Source organism: Zalophus californianus, chromosome 4 (genome assembly GCF_009762305.2).
Source record: "Zalophus californianus isolate mZalCal1 chromosome 4, mZalCal1.pri.v2, whole genome shotgun sequence".
Classification (NCBI taxonomy): domain Eukaryota; kingdom Metazoa; phylum Chordata; class Mammalia; order Carnivora; family Otariidae; genus Zalophus; species Zalophus californianus.
In genome coordinates, this window is record NC_045598.1 from 59,845,896 (window position 1) to 59,860,635 (window position 14,740).

The 14,740-nt window shown below is 35.8% G+C and overlaps 1 pseudogene; it reads right to left on the bottom strand.

The window, feature by feature from the left end:
- Window positions 1-13,577: 13,577 nt before the first annotated feature.
- Window positions 13,578-14,231, bottom strand: LOC113913559 (annotated as a pseudogene).
- Between the last annotated feature and the right edge of the window lie 509 nt (window positions 14,232-14,740).

Here is a 14,740-nt window from a genome sequence, read left to right on the forward strand (position 1 = left end):
GATGGTAAAACAGATGATTAGTTGGGAAGACAAAAGTAGCAAAGGAACTTCATTATGACAATGTAAGACATTCAAAGTTATTTGCCCCTTTTGGAGGTAATAGCAATTTCAAGATCTGGATACAGGAAAAGATGCTCAAATTATCTTATTTTAATTAACTAATTAGCTTCTTTTGGATATTGTACTTTATTGCAATGTTAGATGTCACCATGACTAATATTGTCTAGAGCATCAAATTTATGCAATCCTTTATGTCTTTTACCTGTCATAGTGTTTGAAATTTCTCTACAATAGATTACTGTATAATATAGAAATTACTGGGGTGCCTGGGTGGCTCAGTCATTTGGTGTCTGCCTTCGGCTCAGGTCATGATCCCAGGGTCCTGGAATCGAGCCCTGCACTGGGCTCCCTGCTCAGGGGGAAGCCTGCTTCTCCCTCTCCCACTCCCCCTGCTTGTGTTTCCTCTCACTCTCTCTTTGTCAAATAAATAAAATCTTTAAAAAATAAATATAGGAATTACTATAGTCACTGTTTGGAGTAAAACCTATCTTATGCCTTATAAATTTTCTTTAAAGAAATTTTTAAAAAATTCTTTTAAGAAGCATTAAGGTTGTTTACTGCATGTCATAAGATATTGATTTTAGCCATAACACTAGTTAAAATATAACCCAGTCGGATGTCTGTGATTTAGCTCTAATTCAATATAATTCATCCTAGTCCTAATTAAGTCAATATAGATCCTATTAGCATAGGGATTATAGCTAAAGCTACATTCATATTATAGGGACTCTTACCTCCAGATATATCAAAATATTTGTACTTCTTTAATATTTCCTATAGTATTTCTTATCTTTCTTCCTATATAATTTTTCCTCTTCCTGGAATTCTCTTAATTCACTTACTCGGTAAGTTCCTACATATTCTTTAAAACTTAAAGTATCAGTTTACAATGAGTTCTTCACCCTGCTGTCCAAATTACATCCCCTTCCTTTATGATCTCAATGCACTTTACATCAGCCATCATTTAGCAGGTTAATTGTTGATTTAGTTGTCTTTCATCACTAGAGTGCATGCTTTAGGACATGAATCATATTTCACTTGGCTTTATACCCATAGTGCCTATCATATGGCATATTCATATTATAAACAGATGAACAAATGTTAAATTATAGCACAATAATTAGTAAATGTTTCTTTTTAACTTCTACATTGGGTAGTAATACAGAATTGTGATAGAATTCCGAGGTGGCCCCCAAGCTTCCTGCTCCCTCCTACATACCCCTTGAATAATCTGCTACTCTTGACTTGGATAGAACCCATGGATATGATGAGATACTCACTCCCAGGATTATATTATAAATATATGATTTCATCTAAGCAGACTGGAGAGAGATAGGAAGATAGACTCACTCCAGCTGACCCAGATGAAAACAAATAGCATTGCAGCAAACTGCGTGTGGTGGCAAGGAAATGTGGATGGCCTGTGTGAATTGAACATGATCATTGGCCAACAGCTAGCAAGAATGTGACTGCAAAGAAACAAATCGTGCTAACAACCAGTGAGCTTAGAATAATATCCAGAATCTGAGAGAATTTGACACCTTGATTTCACCCTGGCCAAACCTAGCAGAGGACCCAGCTAATTGGACTCCTGGTGCATGGAAGCTGTTGAGAAAATACATGTTTGTTTTAAGCTATTAAATTTGTGGTCATTTCTACTACAGTAGAAAACTCTGCAAGGATGAACCCATTTTTAATAGGTGGGGACAAATTATATACTTCAAACCTTTGTCAATAACTTAAAATATTTAAGTTAATTGTCAATTAAATTTGTATACTTCCCACCTACATGCTTCATCAGGTTACTTTCACTGTTTCTGGTTCTATATGTTTACTAGTTTACATAAAATGCTGTGATGAATATACATGTTAGCTACTTTACAAAAATATTTGTTTACACATTTATTGTGTATATTTTTTTTTTTTTCATTTTTGCCTTCCACTCTAAATAGCAAAAACCTCTTAAGGAATCTGTAACATCTTTTCATCCAAGTTATTTCCCCACTAATAGTAATTTATTAATATTATACTTCAAAGAGTACTACTTAGAGATTGCTTGACTAATATTTTCCTCCTGTTAAGTTTAGAGTTAAACATATCCAACTATGGTTTATTTACAACTATGGAAATAGAATAAATGAAATATAAAAAATGCATTTCTAATACAATCATCTGATATTAAAATGTATTACCAAGATTCAGGGCATTTCTCTTTCTGTAATTATGTAAAAACAAAATTGCTACTTTTTTAAGGTTTGTTTTTTTTTTTTTTAATCTGAAGAAAGGCAATTAAGTGAACACTATTAATGTGTCCTTAGCTTTGGGAGTTTTCTTTTAGTACTGAGCACTGCAAAGAACATACTAATGCTTTAGTAACACATTGTAAGAATGTAATAAATGAAATGAAAATTTTAATAACATCTATAGTATTTTATATGCTTTATATGATCTTATAAAAAGGCAATATGGGGAATAATTTGCTGGTGTAAAATTCAGAAAGCCTTCAGGAAAGAGCATAACATAGTATTTAGGAACATGTCTTGCTGTAATAAATGTGTTAAATTTAAATTCTACCAACCAGTTGTGTGATTTGGGTTAGATATTTCACTTTTCAAGCTTTATGTTTCTCTGCCAAATGGCTATAATTAATATCTATATAAAATAAGTCTATAGGTAAATGACTTCTTAGAATAATTACTTTGCAAATGTCAATTTATTACTTCATATCATTTTGAGTTTTTTGTATTGTATACATTTATCCTTTACTTCTCATATTTGTAAGAGAAAACTGCAATCCACAGTGTTTATTCCTCTCTATTATTATTAGATAATATCTGGAGAGAATTTGGAAATATTATGAAATAAATGTTCTCAGAATAACAATTATTGCATTATTCTTAACTAGAAAATTTAAATGTGTCCAGGTAGATGGTGTATATACAGTTTGGTATATAAATGCTTGTTTAGAAATGAATACAAATTAGATACAGTAACTTAAATTGTGTATTTTTAGAGTAAAGTAAAATGGAGGATAGATAATAACTATAATTGAGACAAATATGGAACTTCAGGGGCTTTCAAAATTTTCGAACTTTACTCACCAAAGGAAACATAAGTATATACTTATATATATGCAACAGAAACAGAAGTTATATGAAATAATACTGAATATTTTTGGCAGACTAAAAATGCCCACTAATTTTTAAGACATCCTCTTAGAATTCCATTCATAGAGAAGTGAGGTCTGTGTCCCTTTTTCTTGAAGTTTGGCTGGCTCTTATAATTGCTTTTACCAATGGAATATGGTGAAGTGATATTATGCCCCTTTTCTGGCCCAGGAAATCTGACCAGTTTCCTATGCCATTCCAATTACTAGCCGTTTGAAGCATCCCAGCTAAGATTCCAGATTACTTGAAGCAGAAACAATTTTTCTCCAAGGCTTTTGTTAGGATTCTGCCTCACAGAACCAAGAAAACACTAACGATTAGGTTTTTTAGTTACTAAGCTTTAGAGTAGTTGGTTATACAGCACTTGATAATCAAAGTACTGTTTACATTCTATTCATCTTGAGAAAATGGGTCTTGAACTACCATATAGATTTTAGGACCTCCTGAGGGATTTTAATCGTAGTGTGAACACTGCCCTAGACTTTCCAGTAAACAAAGCAAAATATGTAACTTAAAAATGACTTCAAATTCCTTGCTTCTTTGTAGTATCTGTGTGCAGGGGAAGGAAAAATGGAAAACCGAAATCCTAAATCTAGTGTAGTTTAGTTGAGAACTCATAGGGTTTATTGTCCAAACAAACAAACAAACAAAAACCCCAAAAACAAAAAAACAAAAAAAAAAAAGAAAAAACTTGACTTTCGTCCGGTCCTTAGTTTTTCACAAAATTCTGTCACCTCTCTGAACTTTAAATTTTCTTTTCTGTGTTATGCTCCTGGGTGGCTTAGTCGTTTAAGCATCCAGCTCTTGATTTCAGCTCAGGTCATGATCTCAGGCTCCTGGGATAGACCCCCAAGTCAGGCTCCATGCTCAGCAGGGAGTCTACATGAGGATTTTCTTTCTCCCTCTGCCCCTCCCCCAACTCACGCACACTCCCTCTCTCTCTCTCTCAAAATAAATGTTTAAACAAAGCTAGTGCAGTTTTACAATTTGCCATAAACAACAATACCAGAAATAGCCACAGCCTCCACATATGCCTGTGCTGTTTGAGGAATATATAAACAGTAATTACGAATGGCTCTAGCTTTATTGGTAGAAATCTTATGGTTCAGTGAAAATTACCTTACCAATCTCTCTCTTCTCTAGGTGTGGACAGAGTTTCAGGTAAACAAGACTGAAATTTGACTGAGGCAAGCTTGACTTTGGCTTCTGCACATTGGATTTCTTGGCCCATTTTCCTTCTAGGAAAGTCTCTTAAACCAACCATTTATACTAGTTAGGAAACTGACTACACCTGGGTGTGAATAAACATTGAAAAATGTGTTGCTTCGAGGCCATCCCCTTTAACTCTAAAGGTGGAGTGGAGTTTTGATTCTTTTATGATTTTCACTATGAACAAGAGAGAAAAAATACTTTGAAGACTTTGGGTACAGGCATGAACTAAAATTATACTTCATTTTCTCAGGCGGCCGACCAGATGGTGGCTGTAGAGGACAGGCAGAAGGGAAACCCTTTAGAGGATCCTGCTTCCCTAGGGAGGACAAGCTCCTTGCTCTTTTGTGGTCACTGGAGGATACTTTATGAGGACTCATTATAGGGAGAGCATGCTCCATTTTCCTCTTTCCAGTTCTTCTGGCAATAGCACAATTAGGACATTTACCCATATCTTTCCTTAAGCCTACCTTAGCCTTGTGTAGGAAACACATTATTAAAATTATAAGTATGAGCTGGGGAACCTGGGTGGCTCAGTTGGTTAAGCAGCTGCCTTCGGCTCAGGTCATGATCCCAGGGTCCTGGGATCAAGCCCCACATCCGGCTCCCTGCTTGGTGGGAAGCCTGCTTCTCCCTCTCCCACTCACCCTGCTTTTGTTCTTTAGCTTTCTCTCTCTCTTTGTCGGTTAAATAAATAAATAAAATCTTTAAAAAAATAAATGAAATTATAAGTATGAGCTTTAAAGTCAGACACACAGGTTTCAATTTTACCCCTCCAATTCCTTTACTGATTATTTCCTGATTGGCCCGACTTCACTTTTATGACACTCAGATTTTTCATTGTAAAATTAAGCTGAAAATGCTAATCACATAGGATCATTTTTTTTCAATTAAATAAAATAGCATTTATAAAGCATCTCTCATATAGCATGCAGTGATGCATATGAAATGCCAGTTATCATCCTTTTGTTCCATGTGTAATGGAGATCCAGTTCTTTTCCCTTATTCCCTAACCTCAGCAAAGGTTTGGAAATAGTATTAAATACCTATGATAAGGTAAGCACCATTTTTATAAAGTAAAATTTATTATTCTAAATTTTTATATGAGGAAATTGAGGTGCAAAGAAATCATATAGCTAAATAGGTGAATCAGGCCCTTTAACTAAACTATGTGACTTCCAAACCCCTGCTCTTCCACACCATGCTGTCCTTCCCCCATCTTCTTCCAATGTGCATTTTTAAGACTAGATGTAGTTTGTGTTTTGGAGAACAATTTACCTAATTCAGAACTGTATATGTGGGATGCTTATTTTCATTGATTTTCACTTAAGAAAGCATCCATACTCTTCCAATGATATTTTTACTACTGATAAGAATATTTACTTTTTAATAAAGAATTGAGGTGTTGAATACATCCGTATGTAACAAAGGGATTCAGGTGAACTAATATTTACATGGTTGTTTTTAAACATTTTCAAAAAAATATCTATCACTTTAATATTTACATCCATCTTATAAAATAGGCCTAGTAGATATAATTCAATTTGTAAGAATTAGATACAGAAAACAAGATACAATAAAATAGACTAATTCCATCTGTGTAAATCAAGACTTACTGAGAATTAAAGTGAAAATAGGGCGCCTGGGTGGCTCAGATGGTTAAGCATCTGCCTTCGGCTCAGGTCATGATCCCAGGGTCCTGGGATCGAGTCCCGCATCGGGCTCCCTGCTCCTTGGGAGCCTGCTTCTCCCTCTGCTTCTCTCTCTGTCTCTGTCTCTCATGAATAAATAAATAAAATCTTTAAAAAATAAATAAAGTGAAAATAAACGTTTATTGCATGCAAGTCCTTACACAGATTAACTCGTATGAATGTCTTAGAGGTACTCTTCCTTGGGAAGGCCACACCAAGCAAGAAAACACTTCTTTCTACACGGGCAGATAAGTTGGGATATCCTAACGGCAGTCTTCTCCTGCTTCTCGGATAAAAGGGTCATCCAGTTTATTAGCCCAGATTCTCCAAGAACTAAAACTATGAAGGAATTATTTATACAAACTATTTGTTGGGGAGGAAAATAGAGAACTGGAGGAGCATAGGAAAATCATGAGTCTGCAGTGATGTTTGATCCCTTTTGAAGGACTGGGGGAAAGGCAGAAAGGGAAGAAGGTTGTAAACTGCAGTGCAGTTCTAGGAATGTTTGAGCAAATCTGAGAAAGTGAGTTGTAAAATCGAAGTGTCCCGTTAGACGAGTCCTCTATCTTCCATCAGTGGGCCTGCCTTAGTTTCCTTAGTATCCTGTTTAATCAGTGACTGGAAGCAGCCCTTGAAAAGCATAGCTTTGGCTTAAAAAAGGAAACGGGATTCGGAGCACTGCAGATTGTACTGGCAATGACTTATGCTTCCTATGTTAGGGAATCTGACAGGTAGATTTCATGGTCCTCGCGCTGAGGGTGCCCTGTCTGTTGGAAGTCACCCTATTTTCCTTGCTTGCTTAGGGTAAAAAGCTTTTGGAAACAAACTGACATGAGATTTAATCCCAGTTGCCAATTTTCTATCTTTGTGTTTTTGAGCAATTATGTAACCATTCTATGACAGTTGAGTATAACTAGCTAGGATATTTTGGCTACTTATGCTCCATCTTGCAGATGTGTATAATGACATCATAGGGTTGTAACAATCAAAGAGATGATATTAAGGACTTACCACTCATTCAGTAAGTACATAATAAATAGCTATTATTATAATAATAGAGGCTCTCATAACTGACTTCTACCATCTTTCCCCGTTTACTGTTGCCTCCTGCATGCTGAATGTTTGAGAACATTAGACTTTTCTCCAAAATACCCATCCTGCTGTCACAAGTTCAGATATGTGCAAACCAAGGATCTTTTTTTTTCTTTCCAAATATCCTTATGCCATATAATTGGATACTCTACTTAGTATAAAGTTGTTCATTATTTCTAAGAAAAAATACTGATTTTTATGAAAGTAATGCTTTGGAAGTGTTAAGGAGGAAAAAGTTTTCCTCTTTCATCTGAGGTTCTTTTAACTGGACTAAGAACTAAATTGACATGAAAGCAATTGAGAGGAGAAAATCTAATTTTTTATGTATGGGTGATCCACATAGATTCCAAAACAGTCAGACAAAATGGAGGTATTTATGTCATCCTGAACTAAGCAGAAAGAGGTAGAGGTCTGGGACAACAAAGGAAAGGAATGTAATTTACAAGAAGATGAAAAACAGTAGATGTTTGGTAAACAAATGTTTGCTGGCCATTCAGAGACAATGGGGCATAGAGGGGACTTTGATCAAACAGGCCTTGATAGTTTCCTCCCTGTCTATCACCCTTAATTTATATCATACTATAGTTATCTATGGTGTTAGCTCTACTTCCTGGAGCATGTCCTCCATCTAAATTCTTTTAGGCAGTTAATGGGGCGGGGGGGGGTGGGGGCAGGCCAAAGTTTCTTCTGAGACTTATGGGCCATGATTACTTTCAACTTGGCATAATCTCTGTGCCAAAGTGGACCATCTTGGGGTGGCCTGACTTTGGTCCTTATATTTGGTAACTAAGAAGGTGTATCTGAAATTTGATTTTAAATTAGATATGAGTCAGAAAAGTGAAAAGACTTGAGATGAATAATGAAAACTCAGGATTCTGAATTTTGAATCCTTCCATGTTTCTCTTTTTGGCATAGTAAACTAATCATGACATTGTGTTTTAGTTGTCTCTGTAAGACAGAACTTGAGGAAATTAAAATTAGTAGACCCATGCTCAAATTAAAAAAAAAAAATCTTTTCCCGAAAATGAATGTGCCCTAATACATTTTTACTTAAAACTAACTGCTTAATGCATGTATATGCTATTTATACTATTTTCATGATTGTTTGCTTTGACTTCTATCAGTAGTAATAACTTTATGATCTTGTATAAGACAGCTTCTATTCTATTACAGTTAGCCTGAGTGCTGTCATATTATAAAGCAGGATTAATAACAACTGCTTGCCTGTTAAGATTAATTGAGATTGCTTCTGTAAGAGCACCAAGTACAGTATCTGTGGCAGAGAATATGCACAATGCCTATTAGTTTTGACCCTCTAATTCTTCCCTTTCACTTCCTTGTACTTCCTTTTTTTTTTCCTTGCCTCTTTATCTCATCATACCCTTCATCCTTTCCAATCGTCTCATAATTTTATAGCTGGAAAATATTAATTTCAAAGTTTAGTTTTACTTTAGTTTTCTATCGGAATGGTTGCAATCAGAAGAAAGTGCTGATTGGATTAAATCAGAAAAGTGGTCTTCCATTTAAATTAAATATCACATAAAACACAGCCACTCATTTACTTTCTAATAGTGATTCAATTACTTCACAATCATCCAGGGAATTTTTGGTGTTTCTTGATGAATTTAGGGGCAAGGGGTATATAGCACCAATTATCTTCAACTTTTCCTTTTAAAGTGACATGATTTTCAAGGAACAACTTATTCTTATAAATCTTATTTTCTAAGCCAAAATTATTCCTTTTGAGAAACTGTTTAAAATTAAAAACAAGTTGAGTTTATTTTAAAAATCAAGATTTACAGCACATTGGTGATACAATTCATTATGTAGGTTAAAAAAAAATCAGGTCCATTAGTAATCTTGCAAGATAAGTGGGTAGGGGAAGCTGACCTTTAACAATTTCACTCTAATCAGTATTAAAGATTTGTTAAATATCTTGTTAGAATTAAGGCATCTAGGAAGTACTTGAACCTATGGATCAAATGCAAAAATGCTAGTTTATTTGTGCCATAGTCACAGAACTGAAATTCATTTTGTCATAAAATGCTCTGAGTGTCCTCAAAGATCATATTTCTATGTGCACACAAAAGGTTTTTGCTGAAACTTGATAGAATTCATTATGCTAAGTATCTTAATATTTTATGTGGTAAGAATATAATATGAATTTTATGAATGAACAAAATGTATATATTTAGTTTACTTGATTGCATCGAAAACATTTCTTATGGTGGTAACTCTAGTTCTTTTGAGGAGAAATTCCTGAACAATAATATTATCCAGGGAAGTGAGAGGCCATCAGTTTTAACTTCCAATGTGTTGGGTTTATATTGCATTGTGCCATTAAAAAGCCATTTTCTCTCTGTGATTCTGTGCCTCCTAATAGGCAGATATTAGGATATTTATCTACCTGGCAATATTCTCAGCCAATATTTGTCAGTTGTACTCTGCACGATTACGAGAGAAAAGGATTGGAAAAGAAGGGAATAAAGAATAGACCACTATGAAAGTAAATATATATACTACAGAAGGGTTAATATTTTTACTTTTCTGTACATTTTACTTGCTCCATGTATGTTTCTCACATGGTGAAATTTCTTTAAGATAACTATATAACTAGTTTCTTTACCTATAAATGGAATTGTTTTATGAAGGGCAGCAACTTGTGAGAGGAAAAATTGAATAAGAATGTAAAAGAAACTCTTTGAATTTAAGTTTTCTTTTATTTGAAATTTTATCTTCTCTCTTGAAAAACAGAAGGATGTTTAGATGAGTGGAAAGGAGGTAAAGTGAGTCAACTTGGATATGCCTTTCAGAGGTTTCTCCTATGGTTTCAAAATTCTAACTAGTGGTCTCTAATTTGCTAAGTCCATGGAAAGGAAAACATTCATGATGGTGATCAAGGCCCATGTTATTAGCCATAGGAAGACTTTTAGAGTCATAAACATTATTGAACAGACCAGTGGACCTGCTTGGTGTAGGTATGACAACGAGAAACAATGGTAGCCAAGATTATGACATGCCAAAAATCTAACCACTTAAAGACATCTAATACAGTAGTTATTTCTCAAATAGAATTAGAATGTAAACAAAACAAAAACAAATCCACACATAAGTATTCCCTCCCCCATGCTAAAGGATTTAATTCATAAAATAAAACTGCCTAAATGGTAATAAAAGCATTTATAGAGTTAGTAAAGTAAATGACCATTTCAAGGGAAATTAAAAAATCATAGAAACCTTAGATTGTCTTTCTAGTATAATCCACAGAGCAGTGGAAATGTCTAGATATTGATTTAAAGTCCTATAACACTTCTCAACATAGTAGATATTTATGCTAATGTTAATATTGTCAAATATTCAAGATGTTTTTTTTATTTCTTTGGTCAGAATATGATTTGGTTGAATACAGTGACCTTTGGAGACAGTTTTATATCCAGAATTGTTTATATTAGTTGAAGCCTAAGACATTAAATAGTCTATACTACTATTGCAAATAAATATATAACAAAATGACTCCATGACATAGACATGTGATTGTCATAAACATAACAGCCCTGGGCCATGCCACAAATTCAGGGCTAAGGGTACAGTGGAGGGCAGTGGAGGTGGGCTGTTACATGTAGTTAATCAGGGGTTCTTCGTCATTCTTCCATCTTTAGCATGTGACTTCAAAGTTGCTCTGGACATCATTATACTAGTAAGCCAGCAAGGAAAATAAACAATAACAAAATTTTTATGATCCTTGTCTGTAAGTGACACACACCAATTCTGTTTACATGCCATTGGCTATCTATCATTCACATGGCTGTAAAGAAAAGAAACAACAAAAGAAAAAAACTTTGAGGGAAGCAGAGAGAAACACCTAGCTCAATGCACCGAATTTCTGTGATGTATAATATCCTTGTTATGTCAGAATGTGATTACTTATTGTCTCAAGACTTGTAAACTCAAAAGATAAGTCATCTGCATTTTCAAACTCAATATATAACTGTAGATTGGGGAAAGATGATCCATACAAAAGTAATTAAATTAGAATAGTGGGAAATGGGAAAGCACTGACTTGCAATAAAGAAAAGAATGATATTATTTTGTAGGGAAGGCATTAGGAAGAATTCTACCCTGGCAATGAAGGAAATTCTTTGATTAGAAACTGAGTGTTCTCTCAAGGAAAAATCTCATTCTCAGTGGCTCCAACTTTGCCTTCTGGGGAGTCATTCCTTACTTATTAGTCTCCATGCCCACCTTTCTAGTGAGTGTTGAGAATCTAATTCTCTTAAAGGCTACTACAGCTTTTGTTTTGTTTCCTGCTGGTGCAACCTTGGAAGCCCAAGATTTATTTATAGCTGAAACAATTAAAGGTATTTTGGGGGCTGCCTTCTTGTTTCTTTGACAAAATAATTTCCCTTAAAATTATGATAGGCTACTGATCTATTTCTTAGTAGTTATTTGCTAGTACTGAAAACTACATAAACCCGAAGTTTTCTCCTAGGCATAGTTCTTAAAGCTTTTTTATTTTTATTGTTTTTTGACCCCATCACTTTTTCATGCTGTCTACTTAATGGTAACTACCATGATGAGATCATCTGAAGAAAATAGTCTTAAGTGGGAAGGTAAACCCTTTATGTTACATTTGCCAGAGATTTAAATGGGTCTTAAGAAGTCTTAATGGGATTTTGTTGTTCAAAGCCTTTTTCAGCCTTATATTCTTTAGGGTCCAGAATCAGTTGTTTTCTCCAGCCTTTTGTGGACTTGGACTTTGTTTTTAGATTTCCCTGAGCTCATCTCTATTTTGTAATACCATGTCAAAGGGAGTGAGGAGTATCCATACTTAACAATAGTTGACTTTTTCCAACTATTTTTCCTAAAGCTATAGGTACATTGATTAACTTGCATATTTTTTCAGGTAGTAGTTCTACAAAATATTTTGCCATTGCATAAAATAAGTCTTCAGATTTCTAGGTTGTAGTTTCTTTTCCGTGTTGTCTGCTTCCTTTCATTTTTGATAAAAAGATTTATTGAAATTTATCAAGGACAAACAGACATAAAGCTCAAAGTTTGGCTTTCTAAGGGGCAAGAGAAAAACCAGTGCAGATGTTCTTTTATACAGATGATACATGGGCTAGGAAATAACACGTCACTTCTAAAGCAATCCAGAAGAGCGACATGAAAACAAACCTGGACATTCACTAGGAATTTGCAGTCATTTTAGATTTCCACTAAATAAGGAAATATAATTTTGGGTTAGTTTTTCAAGGCTCGGGTGTATGAAAAACAAAAACAACAAAAAACTCAGTCAAAGGATGCCTTGGTCACTGTTCCTTAAGTGTCTGCCTTCAGCTCCTTGCTCAGCGGGGAGCCTGCCGCTCCTCCTGCTTGTACATTCTCTCTCTCTCTCTCTCTGACAAATAAATCTTAACAACAACAACAACAAAACAGTAAACATGCAGTAATGTCTCCTGCACTTAGGTTCGTAAAAATGGTCTAAGTACAGAAGTACATGTGGAAGAATTCCCTTGTCATTTTGTAAAACAAAATATTGTAATTTTTTTACAGAACAAGATAAGGCAGGTTTTTTTTTTTTAAATCTTTTAAAGAGGTTGACGTTTGAGGGTTTGCTGCTGCTTCTTAAATTATGATGGCCAAATCCATTTTACTCATAACATTTAAGTAAGCTTGTTGTTTTCCATTCTCTGGTTCATAGCTCTGAAGAGTGACATCAGAGTCTTCTCCATTGAGCAAAGCCCACCACCATCTGTGAAGAGGGAAAGAAATGAGAGAGGGGGAATGTCTCCCCAGCCATTGCCAAAATAGGCCATTAGGTTGCTATTTACAAACCAGGGTACTAGATGCCTCTAGCAGGCCCAAGAAATGCAGAAGTCATAAGAACCAGAGCAAGAGGTAAGATGTGGCTCATGCTCATCCCCTTCTGGGCTTTGAGAAGCCAAACGGAGGCCAGGCATGACCTTTGAACCAATTCCGGAGACTCAGTAAATACCAGGAATTGTAAGGGCCCTCCAAACCATCCTCTGAGAGTAAGGAACAAATGCTCACTTGGTGATTACTCAGCTATTGCATTTATAGGGACTAAACCAGACACAAAGAAAAAGTAGGGGGGGAATTAGTGGCAGTAAAAATAGTATTTTATTCCACCCCCTCCCGCCCCTCCCTTCCCTCAAAACCCCCAGTACACTTTGCCTGTCTCGTTCCAACGGCAATGTTACCATCAGAAGAAAATAAGTTTCAGGGGGCAGGATTTCTGGAGAGGAGTGGTATGGGTAAAAACAGTCAAATCACAATAAGGTTTTTTTAAAATAGATTATTCCACTTGGTCATCGTCTTCTCCCTCATCCTCAAGTTCTCATTTTCGCTTCTGATCCAGCTTTTCTTCACCAACATCTTCATCTTCCTCCTCTTGTACTTCCCTGTGGTTATAACCTTCTTCCTCCTCCTCCCCTTCATCCTCCTAGTCTTCCACTACCTTAGCATCTTCCTCCTCCTCCTCCGCCTCATCACGCTCCAGGCCTTCCACATAGCCCTCAGCATCTGAGCTGGGGACCTCCTTGTCATCCTGGTCATAGCCATTGAGAAACTGTGAGCTGCAGAAGGAGCTTGAACACATTTTCTTGATAATCGTTCAGACTGGTGACCTCACAACTGAAAAGGTCTAAACTCTTGAGGTTTTCTAACTTTCCCAGTGGCTCTACTGTGCAGAGGTCTTTAATTTTGTTGCCATTTAAGTATAGATGTATGAGGTTTGGACAGCTTTCTGCCAGTACTTCCAGGCCCCTGAGATTCTGTTATTGCTTACTTCAAGTTTAAGTTTAACTTTAGTCACTTTGCGTCTGAGGTGAGGCCTATGTTTTGTACTGAAGAACTACAGTTCTTCAAATTCATCTGTGAGTCTTTCCATTTTGCCTCCAATTGATGGGTAATTGTCCAGGACAAGCTCTTTCATATCATATCAGAGCCTCCTGTTCCCCAGCTCTAAATGAATCCATTTGTCCATGTCCATCTCTTGCACTCTTTCTCTGCAGTGGCTCCTGGCGCTGGTGGAATTCAATCAACCTGCTTCCTAATCATTATGACAAAACCATGCATTTTACATTTTTTACAGCAGCATTCCACTTTACAGCCTCAAAGCAGACCCCATGTGATATAATGACTAAATGAAATAGAAGGATATTCTTGTTCACTAGTTTAGGACAGGTCCAGAGCATGGTGCTAGGGGAACATTGCCCTACAAGAAGTTATTTAGAGACTCAGTTTGATGGCATCTTTGGATCTTAAACATGTGATTTCAGCGTTATCATCATCCATACTACTTAAAGAAACTGGGAGGGTTAAGATCATGGAGGGATTCTCATGGAAAATGTTCTGGGCTGTACTGAAAGTGACACATAATAATTTCCTAACATTTCATAGAGAGCATGCAGCCACATGATCACACTTACCTACAAAAGAAGCTAGGATATATAGTCTGTGTAGCTAGGAAGAGTAGAATGGTTTTCATGGAAAGCCAGC